Here is a 15,707-nt window from a genome sequence, read left to right as displayed (position 1 = left end):
CAATATATGTATAAGAAATAAAATATAATATCTAGATCAGGATGGAGAAAATCTTTGGATCCCTGGAGCCAATTTTCTGCATGTGGGACCCAGAGTCATCTTCCCTAAGAATGCCAGAGAATAAAATGGGCCCGTGTTGGAATAATATGAACCTACAAGTGGGATTCTTGGAGGTCTCTAGGAACAGCACTGTTTCTCCTATTTTAACAAATGTTACAACTTGTTCGCTGGAAACGTGGTTGTCAAAACAACTGAAGAGTATATGCAATCTATGGGCCACATGAGATTTGCTCATGCTTTAATACTTGTGCTTTTTAGGGGATTGAAAACAGATGGGCTGGCAGGAAAAAGAATGTCCAAATTGCAGGCAGTGAAAATGGCCGAAACAGTGGCTACTAAACAAAAAAAAAGGGATAATACCAACATTCCCTTATACGTAAGCTGGTTAGTACATGGAAACAGATGAAAACGTTTTGCTCCTATACAGGTCACAGGACACTGGGCTGAATCTCTTAATTAATTTTCTTGTTCAGCTCTTTCCTATTGGTATTTCTCATAGGCCATTCTGTAAACTATATATGGGGCTTTTTTCTAGACTATATTTTTAAGCAAACCAATTAGGTTTTTCCTTCCTTTACCAACTCTCAGACCAGCACTCAGTTATTCTTCAGTTTTGGATGTCTTAGTTCATTACCATTGTCATCATCATCAACAATTTCATTGCTTCATTAAAATGTATTCTCGAAGGCTTTCACGGCTGGGATCTGATGGTTGTTGTGGGTTTTTCGGGCTCTTTGGCCGTGTTCTGAAGGTTGTTTGTCCTAATGTTTCGCCAGTCTCTGTCGGTGGCATCTTCAGAGGACAGGAGTCAGAACTGTGCTCTGGTGCAGTTTGGATAGTTGAGTATTTATAGCTGTGAGTCAGCTTTTGTCCTTATCAGGAGATGGGTGATTGTGGTGATCAGCATGCTTTTTGTTGCGGATGAATTGTTGTGATAAGAGGGAGAGATTATCTATCACTGTGATTGATGGGTGTAATTAGCTGGTCTTTTGTGTGCAGTGATCACTGGTCCTTGGAGCTGGGTAGAATTCGTTGACTTTTTGCAGGCTGTATTTTTCAGTGCTGGGAGCCATGTTTTGTTGAGTTTTAAACTTTCTTCTTTTTTTTGAAGCTCTGCTGGTGTTTGTTGATTTCAATGGCTTCCCTGTGCAGTCTAACACAATGATTACTGGTATTGCCCAGTACTTCAGTATTTTGAAATAGAATTTCATGTCCGGTTTGTTTTAGGGCATGTTCAGCTACTGCCGATTTTTCCGGTTGTTTTATTCTGCAGTGTCATGTTCTTTGATTCTGGTGTGGATGCTGTATTTTGTGGTTCCAATATATATCTGGCCACAACTGCATGGTATCCGGTATACTCCTGCAGTGGTGAGGGGGTCCCTTCTGTCCTTTGGTGACTGTAACTTTTTTTGTATTTTGTGGTGGGCTTGAATACTGTTTGTAGGTTGTGTTTTTTCAAAAGTTTCCCCATGGAGTCTGTGACCCCTTTGATGTATGGCAAAAATACTTTATTTGTGGGTGGCTGTTTTTCCTCTTCAGTTTGGTGTTGTTTTCTTGGTTTGATGACTCTTGTGATTTCATTTTTGGAGTAGCCATTTGCCTGTAGGGCCCACTTCAGATGGTTGAGTTTGGTGCTGATAAATTGAGCTTCACAGTTCTGATTTGCACGGTCTACTAGTGTTTTGATTATGCCTCTTTTTTGATGTGGGTGGTTGTTTGAGTTTTTGTGTATGTACCAGTCTATGTGGGTGGGTTTTCTGTAGACCTTTTGTCCCAATAGGAGGACAGTTTTGCCTATGACCATGACATCTAAGAAAGGGAGTTGGCCCTCTATTTATTTTTCCATAGTGAATTGTATATTTGGGTGGATGCTGTTTAGATGGTTTAGAAATTCTTCCAGTTTTATTTCACCGTGGTTCCAAATTATGATGGTGCCAAACACATATCGGAACCAGACTGTGGGTGCAAAGGGTGCCAAAGCCAGGGCCTGTTTTTCAAAATAGTGGCATTCACCATTGTGGTCCCTGCTTGTCTCCCTCACAAACGCTCGCATTGCATTTTTCTCTCGTTGCCACCAGTGGATTACCTCAATCCACAATATAAATGATGCTTGTCTGAACACTTGTCTCATGAACAGAAACAGAATTTATTTATTGAAGTGAAGCAGATTAAATAATAACAGAAGTTCTTCAGATACACATTATACATAAGCAAATCATCACCAGTTCTCTCAGTATATACTTCTTTTCTCTTGCTATATCATTACCACCTTCTCTACTTATTTTCCTAACCAACTTTATCTCTCTCAGTATCTGTTCCCTCTCTCTCTCTCTGACTAACCAGCCCTATCTCTGACTCCTTCTCCCATCAAAACTCATGTAGCTGCTGACTCTGCCTCTCCAGCCCTCTCATAGGTTCATGCCAATCAGCTCATGAATATGAAGGGCATGAGTGACGTGGATGATCGTCACAGAAATGTTCCATGTAGAAGTTTGCTATAACTGGGCTGAGGGGGCTACCCATGGCCACTCCATCTTTCTGTTCATAGAACTCATTATCCCACTGAAAATAGCTGGTCATTAGGCAATGTTGGAAAAGGGCCTTGATGTCTTCTGGAAAGTTCTGCTCGATGAGTGTCAGAGTGACCTTTATTGGTACCTTGGTGAATAGGGATACTACGTCAAAGCTGATCAGTCTGTCCCAGGGTTTGAATTCGGGCTCCTGTGCTCTGAAGATGCTGGCCACAGAGACTGGTGAAATGTTAGGAAGAACAACCTTCAGAACACGGCCAAAGAGCCCGAAAAACCCACAACAACCTTCTTCAAAATGTTATTATTCTTTATATATGTATGTATGGTCTTGATTTTGCAAAAATCTGAAACATAACAGTATTTTGACGAAAGCAGAAGAGAGAAGGAAACCGTGGTGTAGGATGCTAATATGTTTTCCTAATAAATCTCAAGACATCCACATATATGAGTAGTGGGAAAGAGAGAGTGAGCTCTATTAAATCGTCAGTTGACATTTTCCATAAACAATGCAGGTCAACAGAATAATAAGTTGATGGAAGAAGCTCTGCAGAGCAAATCTCCAAGCCAGTTGTCTAGTCAACGTGGAATCAAGTATCTCTTTGCTGCTAAGACTCTTTGTTCCCAACAGATGCATCTGACTTCTTAATATTGATCTAAATGTTCTTATCTCAAACCTGGACTTGTCCATCACTGACCAAAGCAGGAGCTTTATGCAATAAGGCCAAATGCATGCCGTTTTGGGAGCATAAGCTATGGAATAATCTATAGGAACTAAAATCTTATATTTGTATTGACTGTGGACCACAGTTCTAAATTAAACCATAACCATGGCACTGCTCAAAGTCAGCTAGTACGTCTAACATGACTCATTTGGTTTTCCATTTGTTTGTTCATTTGTTCATATGTCTGCCTGCCTCTACATTTTAATTTTGGCTGTGTTAATCTGGAGCCTTCCAAAATTCAACTTCTAAAGAATCCCTTATGCGGATCTCAAGTATTCAGTTTTTAGCTTAGTTTTTGCAAAATATATCTCACTTTTCAGGGCCTGAAAATCCCTAATAGCACAGCCTGTGTCCTATCTGGAAGTGTGGCAAATCAATTACAGTTCAATTACAGTGGTTCTCCAACATGTTTGTTGAAGTAAACCAAATTAGCTCCTCATACTGATGGAACAACTTTTACCATCATAATGGTAAGGGTCAGTTCCTCCTGTAGCCCACAACACGCCCACAAAATCAGTTTTCTCTGATAACAGAGATGGGCAGGATGGACCTGCAGGGGAGGGGAAGAGGGGAAACAATCTGTTTCATGAGCCAAAGTCTGCCTACATGGCATTGGATTTCATGTATGGTTTCCAGTTAGCCATACTTTGCAAATGTAATATGGCTGTAGCTTGAAAATGGCACCAGTAGTATGAGCACCATTCTATTTCAGAAGCTACAGTATTTGCATAATGCAATTTTCTCCACAATAATGAAATTCTATATGGAGTTGGATATGCTGTTATTCTGTAAGAAACATTTGCATACATGGAACCTCCTGCACAATGGTGCCCACTCAATTCACTTTTAATGCTGGGATTAACTTTTAATAAGGGATATATGAAGTTCCAGACATGGTGCCCATGTGCATCAGGCAAAAGCAAAATAAAAAATAAAGAAGACAAAAATGTTCTGGCACCTGAAAGACTAATTGCTATATTTTTGAGGACAAGTCCACTTTCTCAGACCCATGTGGTGTAGTAGATAGAGTGATGGACTAGGACTGACCTAGGTTTGAATCTCCAAAGCCATGGAAGGTCATGGAAGGGGGACACTGGCAAAATACCCTTTAAAATTCTCACTTACTTTGAAAACCCTAGTAGGGTTGTTATAATTTGCTTTTGGCTTGTTGGCACATAACAACAATAATGAATTTCAGACAGAACAGTTGGAGATACATTTTTTTTAAAAGAAGCATTTAGTGTGGCATTCTGCTTCTCTTCCTGGCAATGGAGAAGGATGGGGGTCATCTAAGAGAAGTCTTGATTAGCATTAAATTGCTTTCTGAAAATGAACTGAGACTGAATGACAAACTCATGAATACAAAGCTCACGTCTCCCACACAGACCTGATTAGTTTGACCTCATCCAGAATAGTTTCTCAGGGCTGTTATCAGAAAAATGCACTTAGTGATATATCATCCTATTTCTTCTTTAAAAATTGGGGATGATATCTGGCCACAAAACTGGCCACATTTCTGTAGCTTGCATGGATGTGTGTCTGTGCATCTGTATAAGTGCAGGCACATGCGCTGAAATGAGCTTCCTACAGTCAGACTCTGTGTTGAGTTATCAATGCTCTCTTTCCTCTATAATCCTAGAATATTTCAGTACTATTCCTCAAGGCTACAATGTCAGCTTGCCTTGAATATGGAGTTTGCTGGTCCCAAGTACCAATCTCCATTTACCCAGGCTTGTTAGGAATCCGGCATAGGAACTGTGCTACAGGTATATTGGCCTTTCTCTACTGCAGTTGTGGACAACTCAGCTCAACAGAACCTGCTAGGCTCCTAATGCTTAAATGCACAATGAGCCTCAACATTGCTGTAACATATTTTTGCATGCATTTCCAATTCCAACCTAATTTGGTTAGTAATTATTTTATGTTTTTTGCACACATGTATTCTGCAAGATTTCACAGATGCATTCTACTATCTTTCCGCATGTTTTGAAGTTAACATCTGCAACCCTTGCTTTCTAAAAGGAAACAAAAAGATCTGGTATGCAAAACACATGTTTACAAAATGACTTTCCCAGTAAAATCTTTTGGGTTACTCTTTGCAAAGATGGATGAAATCCTGTTGTGTGGTTACACAAAAGGAGTACTTTTGCATGTAAATGGCTGTAAGTTAAGAAATCTCCACCAGCAGTTTCTATTCCACACTGAGCTGCATTTTTGGCAAATAGGTTTTAGACACTTTGGATCCGAAACCATACACCAAGCAGACAGAATTTAAGAAACAGGAAATCAGAGTTATATCCAGTCCTTCATCAACATTTCTTTGTTGCTTGTGATTGGGCAATAATTCCTGTTCCAATGAACAATTTCTTTGGCATGAAGTCTGAATGCCTGAAAGCATCAAGTGTGTAAGGGATTGATGGGGGAATGTGGACTAGCACCAATCCCTGTGTCTATTTATATACCAACTCCTTCTATTACTGGACATGCTGAGAGGTCAACTTGACTGGAAAGTCCTCATTATCAGGCAGGGTATGATCATGTGCCTAGGCCAGGGATGAAGAGTCTTGTTCAAGGGCAACAGAAATCCCAGCTAATTCATTCATTCTCTCTCTCTCTCTCTCTCTCTCTCTCAGTCTCACTTTCCCTTTGGCTGAGAAGTCATCTCCTTCCTTTTTAAGATTTTAGCCAATGAATTTCTTGTTCTGCCGTTGTTGAATTCATGTGCTTGGTGCGTGTGTGAAAGAAATTTAGCATAACATTAACCACTGCAAGGCAGACAGTTTACTGCCCCTAATTCCAAAGAAAAGCAATTTAGGCCTTGAACATCTGAGAAAAATGGCCTGTTTTATCCCTGCAATAAAAGTGAATAGATAATAAAATGCTTTCAAAACCATAGAAAGGAAGAGAATTTGTGAAGGTCAGTTGATTACAACAAGTCCTCCAGGCCGGTTCTTCCTCGTCCTGAGTCTCTGACCTATAGAAGCTAGAATGAATTCTCTAATTCTCCTTAAGTTTACATGCAAATGAATATTTCAGAATATGCCATCTCTTGGCATTGCAGGAAGGGGGTAAATTCCTTTATGGGACAATCTTTCTCCAGTATGAACTGTGGATATTTTGCTCATGATGGAAGGAGAAAAATAGATGAAGAGATAATATACTGTGAGAATCCAAAACAGATATCTGTGAATTTGTGACCCCACCCCCCCTAATTTGGCTTATTCTTTCTTCATTTGATTCATTTCATTCACCCAGGATCACTGGGAACACCACCAGTACCCACATATTTGGGCCTCATGTCCACTTTTTGTCTTTATGAGTTGCACCTGAATGCCTCAAAATAGCTTCTACTCAACTTTTGGCCAGCAAGTGAAAGCTGAGTCCTAATGTGATGGACAACCTGGTAGAGAATACCATCTTATGCATGCTCTGGTTCTCAGGATTCATATTTCAGAAAAATGTATACATATGACAATTCAAAGGTGACTAAAAATGTGCAACAACAGAGTGTTTCTGGCCAAATTTGAACACCATATTTGTATTTCACTGAGCAAACTGTAAATTGTGACAAGATAAGTTACCTCATCAAGAGTTTTGACGCACCACAGCTAGTCCTTCTGTTTTTGTCTTACTTGAAGTACTGTACTAGCTAGCCTACAACTTAGTGTGTGAACCTTGCCAAAGGCTGACAATTAGTAGTTTTATGTTTAATATTTTTACTCTGCCTTTTTCCTTAAAAGGACCCATGGTGGTTTACATTAAAGGATAAAATTTAAAAGCTAAAAACAGTAAGTATACATACATACATACATATACACACACACACACACACACACACACACACACACACACACACACACACATATAGCGACGATAATCTGTGCAGCAAAAACCACTGCAAAGTGATTTCATCGCTATGCGAAAATAAAAAGCCCATAGGAATGCATTGAAACCCCTTCAATGCGTTCCTATGGGCTTAAAACTCACCTTTAAGCAAAAATCCTCCATACGGCCGCCATTTTCGCTGCCCGGTAAGAAGCGAGGGATCTGGGCAAAAACACAGCGGGCGGCCATTTTTTTACCCGGTGGCCATTTTGGAACCACCAATCAGCTGTTGGAAAATCATCGCTATGCGATGATCGGTATGAGAAACAGGGTGCCGATCAACGCAAAACGATTTTTCCCATTAAAAACATCGCAATGTGATTGCAAAAACGATCACAAAAAGTTCATCGCTATGCGGATTCATCATTAAATGGGGCGCCCGTTAAGCGAGGCACCACTCTCTGTGTGTGTATAAACCAGAAATAAGCATGTACTGTATTATATTAGTAATGGTCAATAAAGTCAACACTAAAAACACATTTTAAAAATATAGAGCACAACAAGCTATTAAAAAACCCTTCTCAGACTGCCAGTCACTGAGGAAAAGTCTGCCTGAAGAGAAAAATCTTTGCCTGCCTGCAGAGGGACAGCAAAGATGGGGCCAGCCTGGTTTCCCATGGGAGGGAGTTCTAGAGTCTGGGTGTGGTGGCAGAGAAGGCCCTCTCCCATGTCCCCACTAATTAACTAAAGGTTTTGTGGATTATTGAACTCCTGAACACCATAGAGCTTGGAGTTACTTTTTGGGGCTGTACCTCTTAGAGTATTGCAGCCAGGGATTTATGGTACTGTGGTCCAAAACCCCTTAATTTTCCCAGCATTTACATTTGCTATTCCAAACATGCTGTTTGCTCTTCATGGACCAGATGAGAGAAGGCCATCTCTTAATGCAGACATTATAAATGCTGCAATTTACAATCATCTAGTAGATATTGTGTTGGAGAAATGACTTCATTTAATGAAAACAAACAGGAAACATTACCCGATTTTAACAGCCAAAATGAGAATCTAATTAAGTAGCAGAAATGACGGGCTTAAGTGTCGCAGTGCTGAGTCTCAGTGGCATTTCTTTGTCGCAGCAGTCCTTGCCAAGAACAATAAAGAAATGTGGCATTTCACAGGCCCGACAGCTCCCCAACCCCCAACGAACACAAAGTAAGTTTTGCATTAGCAAATGAATGTTTCCTGCTGGCAAATGGGATGAATATACAATTTTCCCCCTCCCCTCCTCTGCTTCTGTCAAGCTCTAATATAATTTGGTTATGTCTGATGTCTGTTCATATTATCATGCAGAGACTGTGTTGTCTGAAATGCATAGTCTTTATGTCTGGTTAGCATAAACGAATGAGATAATGCACAAAGGTACTGTTTGGTATATGGCAACGGGCTCTGTTGAGAAGCTAATGTGTAGGTGAGGGAACCAGTCCAGAGCGAGTGTACATTGGTGTTCCGTCTTTAAATAAAAACAAATATGGGGAACAGTGGAAGCGTGAGGCAAGAGTATGCACAATGAGTAGAAGCCATCAGTGCAGAGAGCCTGCAAATTATTTGTTGCATGCAGAAATTTCAGTTAAGCCTGGTGATGGACATTTCAGGGGAATCTGAAATGTACACATTATGGGAGAAGTAGTGACTTGGGTCCATATGGGGATTCATTGTGGGAGGTGATGGTGATCACAGCCATCTGATCTGTTATGCAGACACAAGAGCCACAGCGGTTTCAAATGAAGACTGGCTGAACTCAGTTGGATTTTTGAACATCTTTTAGAAATTGTTGAATCTACATATTTCTCTTTCTACAGCAGTCACAGTCTATCAAATATAGGTTCATTCCATCCCATCTCACATCATTTTGCCAGTGTTTTAGTAAGGTCTGCTAACACACACACACAAACCCCCATATACTCTGTATGCAATTTTGAGGGACATGATTTTTGCAAGCACTTTCCCCAATACAGTATGTGACTTGTACAGCATTTTCTTACATGTATCTATTTTTGTAGACAGTTTCCTGAGATGTGTGTGTTTTTCAAGCAGACAACGGAATCAAAACATTCAGAAGTGTATGAAAACAAAGGAGTATTAGGGTTATTTTTCATAGTGTTAGTTCAGGAAATGTGAATTACCTTAGCTCATATTACAATGCAAACCCAATCCGCTTCTCTCCCATCCCTGTGCTGAAAGCAATGAAGGATGCCAGGGTTCTTAAGTGGAATGCCTCAGGAAATTACAGCAGTAACATCAGGCAGTGTGAAGAACTCTGTGTTTCTTTTAGAAGTAGCATGGGATTCATTCATCAGAACATCTCAAGAACAAACCACTTGTTCCAGGTGCTGAGGAATCATGAAGATTGAATGAGGACAGGAAAGGAGTCAAGGCAGAAGGAAAGGAAGCAAGTATGTATGAAAAACAGGTTAAGGACCACCTGAGCGTATATCTATGTCGCAACTGCAAAAAGAATAATTTCTTGAATATATTGAACATTTTAGTGAACAATTTCTTACTAAGCATGGAGGATCTTAAAACATAATGAATACAGAATATTGCATATGAAAGTAGCAGCATTGGTTGTGTGCCCAATATCATGGTTGATATTAAGCCGGACTTTACTCATTCCTTCCTGTTGACTCTTGTGCTAGTATTGAAGGGCCTATGAGCCACTAGCCGGTAAAAACTGGCTTTTGGGGGATTCTTGAGCCAAACCAAGGTTCTATCAGAGAAATATACAGACAGGTACACACATTACCCTGTAGCCTTTTGCAGCAGATAAGGATTCTTGAGGCACCTGAAAAGTTAACTAGCTTTGTTTCGCATAGGCTTTCATGAGCCATGACCCCCTTCAGAAAAAGTGGGCTACAGTCCATCAAAGCTTATGACAAAAACAATACGTTGCCTAGGAAGGTTCCACATGACTCTTCTAGGGTCTACCATGTGAGTCACTGAAATGTATAATAACAAGGTTTATAAGGACTTGAAAGACTTACTAGATGCAAACAAAGGTGGGCCTATCCCAACATTCTGTTCTTACTGTGACCAATCAGATGTCTGTGGAAGTGTTGTGTGAGCGCCACAGCACCCTCCCACATGTTGCCCAGCAGCTGATATTGGAACACATACTGCCTCCCATTTTGGATATAATATGTAGCTACCATGATTAGTATCCATGCCAATAGTTTGTTCTCAATTTTCCCCACTGATCTTCTGTTACAGCAAGGGAGTTGGCAGCACACCACCACAGTCTCACCAGTCTAAAATGCTGTGAGTTTCAGAGGAAAGGAAAACATGTCACCAATGAGGATAATGAGAAGATTGTTGAGTGCCTAGCGGCCCTGGAGATGTTTATACTGAAATATAACTGGCAGGGTTGAGTTGAAGAGGTGAGGTGAGGAATAGGAGAGGTGCTAATCATGGGCAAGATCAAAAGGATTTTGAAAAGGGATCCATAAAAGTGTTCCCTTTTTAGCACACATGCTTTGCCTTCTCTCTTAATTATGCTGTGAGATCTGAGGACCTGGTTGCAAGCTTTCACAATAACAAGTCAAATTATTTGTTAGCAATAAGGAGGGCAGTTCAAGCTCCTAAAATGAAGCAAATGAAAAACAACAACAAAAGGGGTGGTCAACGGGAAAATGGGATTGTGGGCAATAGGTAGATGGCTGTAAGCAAATGTGTAAGAATGTTTACCTATATGATTTAAATGTTTTTCTTGCTACTGTTTCTATATCGGTTGTAACAATTTTATGTACTTTCCTGTCTTCCGGGTTATGCAGTCCAGCACCAGGGAAGACTGGAGGGGTGGGGTGGAGTTGCCATTGTTCATAGAAAATCTCTAGAGGTTACAAAGTGCTCCTCAGCCATGAAGCCAGGTTTGGAGGCCCTTCATGTGTGGATTGGGACCAGGGATGGTATTGGGATCTTGCTGGGTTACAGCACTCTCCGCCACCCAGCCACCTCCCTACTGGAGCTGGCGGACTTTGTCTCTGTGGCACTGTTGGAGTCCCCAAGACTTTTGGTCCTGGGTGACTTCAATATCCATGCAGATGCGGAGGTATCCGGTCCAGCTCTTGAGTTCTTGGAAACCATGGCTTCCTTGAATTTGTCCCAACATATCAACGGTCCCACACACATGGGCGGCCATATGCTCGACCTGTTTTTTTCCACTGAGTGTAGCAAGCATGGTCTGATGGTGACTGACCTTGTGTCAGTCCCCTTGTCATGGTCAGACCACCACCTAATAAAATGTAACCTTGCAATGGCGCTTTCTCCCCCCAGAGAGCATGGACCTATTTTGATGGTCCGCCCTTGAAGGTTACTGGATCCTATGAGATTCCAGAATACCACGAGAGGGATTCTAGTGGTACTGTCTGGTGCTCCTGTCGAAGCTCTGGTTGACGGTTGGTTCTCTGCCGTTACTAGGGCCGTAGACACAATCGCTCCCAAACGCCCTCTCAGGAGCAGAGCTCGGCCAGGATCCTGGTATAATCAGGATCTACGAGCAATGAAGCGAATAAGGAGAGGGCTAGAGTGCACTTGGAGAAGGGAACAGATGGGTTACAATAAGATAGCTGTCAGGATCACAACTAAAAGTTACCTGGCCAAGGTAAAGGCTGCTAGACGATCTCACCTCACTGACCGGATAAGCGAAGCTTCCAATCAGCAGGCGGAACTCTTCCGTATAGTTCGCGATTTATCCAGAATTGGTCTGGGTGAAGGGCCTCCCACTAGCATCTCACTGGACCAATTTGCAGCATTTTTAAAATCTAAAGTGGAGGTCATCCACCATGACCTTTCTCCTTTTTAAAATACAATGGATTGAGCAGAGATGTCCAGCGCTCTGCCTTGCCCGGTAATTCTTGACTCCTTTTACCCTGTGACACCAGATTTGGTGGACAAGGTGCTTGATCGCTGTCGGGCCTCCACCTCTTCTCTTGACCCTTGCCCAGCCTGGCTAATCAAAGCAGCCAGGCCTGTAACAACTGAATGGCCCACCGTAATAATTAATGGGTTTCTTCAGGAGACACTCATTAGGCCCATTAGGAAGAAACTAAATTTGTTGGCGGACAACATTGGAAATTATAGGCCTATTGCCAATGTTTCTTTCCTTAGCAAGGTGGTTGAGAGGGTGGTGGCAGATCAGCTTCAGGCACTTCTGGATGAAACCAACGCTCTGGATCCATTCCAGTCAGGCTTCAGGCTGCGCTATGGTATGGAGATGGCACTGGTCGCACTGTTGGATGACCTGTTGAGAGAGGCCGATGGGGGCAATATGTCCTTATTGGTCCTCCTCGATATCTCAGCTGCCTTTGATACCGTTGACCATGGTATTCTCCTGAGGTGCTCTCTGAGTTGGGAATTGGTGGCCTGGCACTTACTTGGCTCCGTTCCTTTGGAGGACTGTCCCCAGAGAGTACAGCTTGGGGAGAGTGTCTCAGCCCCGTGGAGCCTCAATTGTGGGGTCCCGCAGGGGTCGATAATCTCTCCAATGCTGTTTAACATCTATATGAGGCCGCTGGGTGGGGTCATCAGGAGATGTGGGGCATCGTCCCATCAGTATGCTGATGACACACAGCTCTACATCTCCTTTTCACCTACCTCAGTGGATGCCGTTCCGTCCCTTCAGCGTTGCCTGGAGACTGTACTGGAATGGATGCAGTCAAATGAGGCTGAAGCCAGACAAGACGGAGGTCTTGAGGGTGGGTGACCCTTCCATCAGCAGCATAAGTGACTCCCTCTCTTTTGGGGGGATGATCCTTGCCGCAAAGAGTGAGCTCCGCAGCTTGGGGATACATCTAAACCCGGCGCTTACCATGGAAACCCAGGTGGTGTCCGTGGTCCATTCCGCCTATTTCCATCTATGGCGGATTGCTCAGCTTCAACCATATCTTGATGGGGGCCCCCTCACTACTCTAGTCCATGTGCTCGTAATCTCGAAATTAGACCATTGTAATGTACTCTCCGTGGGGCTGCCATTACGGTTGACGCAGAAACTTCAGGGGGTCCAGAATGTGGCTGCCAGGCTTCTAAGTGGGGTGAGAAAATATCAGCATATCTCCCCCACTCTGGCTGCCTTGCCCATCCATTTCCACATTGACTTTAAAGTGCTTATGATCACTTATAAAGCCCTTAACGGGTTGGGACCTCAATATTTGGCAGATCGTCTTCTTCCACCTAGAATTACCCGAATCACCCATCACAGCCAGCAGGGATGGCTGAGGGACCTGATGCCGAGGGAGGCCTGGAAGGAAAAAACAAGAAACTGGGCCTTCTCGGCGGTGTCCCCTCGGCTGTGGAACACTTTTCCAACTGAAATTCGGCTGGCACCCTTGCTGGGTATTTTCAAAAGCCAGCTAAAAACTTGGCTATTTAAACAGGCCTTCCCTCCAGTCAGTTAGGTGATTTCCACCCCTAGCTCTTTCTTTTTCTTTCTTCTTATGGTATACCATCTTGACAATGTCTTGGTTTGTAATCAATTGCTATAATTGTAATTATAATTGTAAATAATTGTAAATTTTTAATGATTTTACATATGTTATATTGCTGTGTTTTATTTGTAAGCTGCCCGGTGTAGACATTGTCTAGAGGGGTGGGGTAAAACATCTAAATAAATAAATAAATGCACCACTGAATATAACACTTCAAGACTGTGTGGTTGCCTACAAGGACAACCTTCTTGTTAATTTCAGTCCTAGGCTAGCAAGAAATCTAAAGGCATATAAATTTGCTGATGGCTCGCTATCGTTCATGGCTGATTTCAGTTTGATAGGCCACAAGTTGTGTTTGCAGACCTGGTTTAGATATGGTTAACTTCTATATATGGAATTAGATAAGATAGGAAGTGGCATTTAACCCAAGGCCATATTGGTCAGCACTGATGTCAGGAATTAAATGGATATCACAGCCCACAGTTTAATTTTCTAAGGAAGAAAGCTGCAAAGGTTGAATTATTCAGCTTAATTGCCTTCATCATTCTAGCTGATTATGCTTTCAACAAAAAGAAAAATCAGGTTTGTTTGATGAAACCTGTATTTGATAAAATCATGTTGAATGGCATCTAATTATATTTCTCAGTTCTAAAACGTCATTGATTGAGTATGTTATTAGGGATTCCCTCCCCCTGCTACTGATGTCAGGTTAATCAGTCAGTAATTATGTTGTGTCATCCACATTTCTGAACTAAAAGATTAATTTTATACAGGCTGTATCTTACATTTTCTTCATTATTTAAAGATTATATTTCTGGGGTGGGGGGAATAAAATCAGAAAACAAATTTATAAGGTCAGAAGCTAAGATAGTAGGAGTTACTTTGGACCTGTCCAAGGTCTTAACTATACATAGTTTTAATATTTTTATTGCTTTTTTTCAGTTGAAGACTTCCCTGCAAAATGCTGCATTACAATGTGGTTTTGAAATGAAATTTCCTTACATGTTTGCAGGCAGCAGGGGGATTAGAGACAAGAATAAATGGAATTAAGCTCAAGTGATATATCTTTTTACTTCCATTATCTACAAGAATTTAATAGTGTATAGAAGGATTGATGGAAGACCACATGCCATAACAAACACACCTTATTCACCAGTTGCAAAATATATGATAAAAAACTGAGTCTGACTTTCAGTTGGGAACACATTTTGAGCCATTAAATTTGATTATTTGACTGGGATTCAAGGGGTCACTGAATCTGTGTTTACCTTCCAATAACCTATTATGACTATACCATCATCATCATACACAGGGGAAAAATAACAAAAATCAAGCCAAACCATGCACACAAACACACACACAAAGATAAAGGGGGGGAACCCCTATAAACTTCCCACAGCCCCCTCTCTATAAACCAAAAAAGCAGGCAAGCAAATAACAGCCCCCCCAAAAGACAATCAAAATGCCTTTCCCAAACTAAAACTATTAGAAAATGGGGAAATTTATTTTTCTGCCATCGCTTAATACTTTATCTTCTTTCCCATCTTTGAGTCCAGCAGGGCAGCAGCAGAAAGATAACCCTAAAAAGGAAGAGACCTCCAGGCCACGAAAAAGAGGAAAAATTTTCCCAAGAAATGGAAGAGGGAAATGTCAAGAATAATCACAAGGAGGCACAGTGTCACAGGCAGACTGCCTGGCAGCAGCAAATAATAATTAAAAAAACAAATAAACCCAAAAAGAAAAAGAAAAAAGAGAGAGAGACCAAGATAGGACGGAACCAAGATAGAGGGCATCAGGAACTCAGCACAAGTAATCACAGCAGCAGCAGCTGCAGCAACATGTGAGTAGAACAAATGTGATGCCCGAAGGATCACATGGGTAGGGGGGCTATCCTTCTGCCAATCAGTGGTCTCTCCTAATGGTACTGATTATGACATGTGTTACATACAGCACTGATGTTACCTGTCTGTCATGGGTTTGGAGGGAAAGTTCCATCCTATGGGGAGTGGAAGGCGGGACATCAGGAGGAGGGGCTGTACTGTATAAATATGTGAAGCGTGTGTGGAGAGTTTATGAGAGGCTGAGAGACA

General features: G+C 41.8%; 1 long non-coding RNA gene across 1 annotated transcript; it reads left to right on the top strand.

Annotated features, from left to right (window-relative positions):
* The first annotated feature begins 7,799 nt into the window (after positions 1 to 7,799).
* On the top strand, positions 7,800 to 15,368 carry LOC144589001 (uncharacterized). Its single transcript, XR_013544819.1, has 2 exons — positions 7,800 to 9,591; positions 15,169 to 15,368. It is a non-coding gene; the product is annotated as an uncharacterized LOC144589001 (long non-coding RNA).
* The last annotated feature ends 339 nt before the right edge of the window (positions 15,369 to 15,707 follow it).

This window comes from Pogona vitticeps, chromosome 4 (genome assembly GCF_051106095.1).
Source record: "Pogona vitticeps strain Pit_001003342236 chromosome 4, PviZW2.1, whole genome shotgun sequence".
NCBI lineage: Eukaryota > Metazoa > Chordata > Lepidosauria > Squamata > Agamidae > Pogona > Pogona vitticeps.
This window is presented reverse-complemented; position numbering and strand designations above follow the sequence as displayed.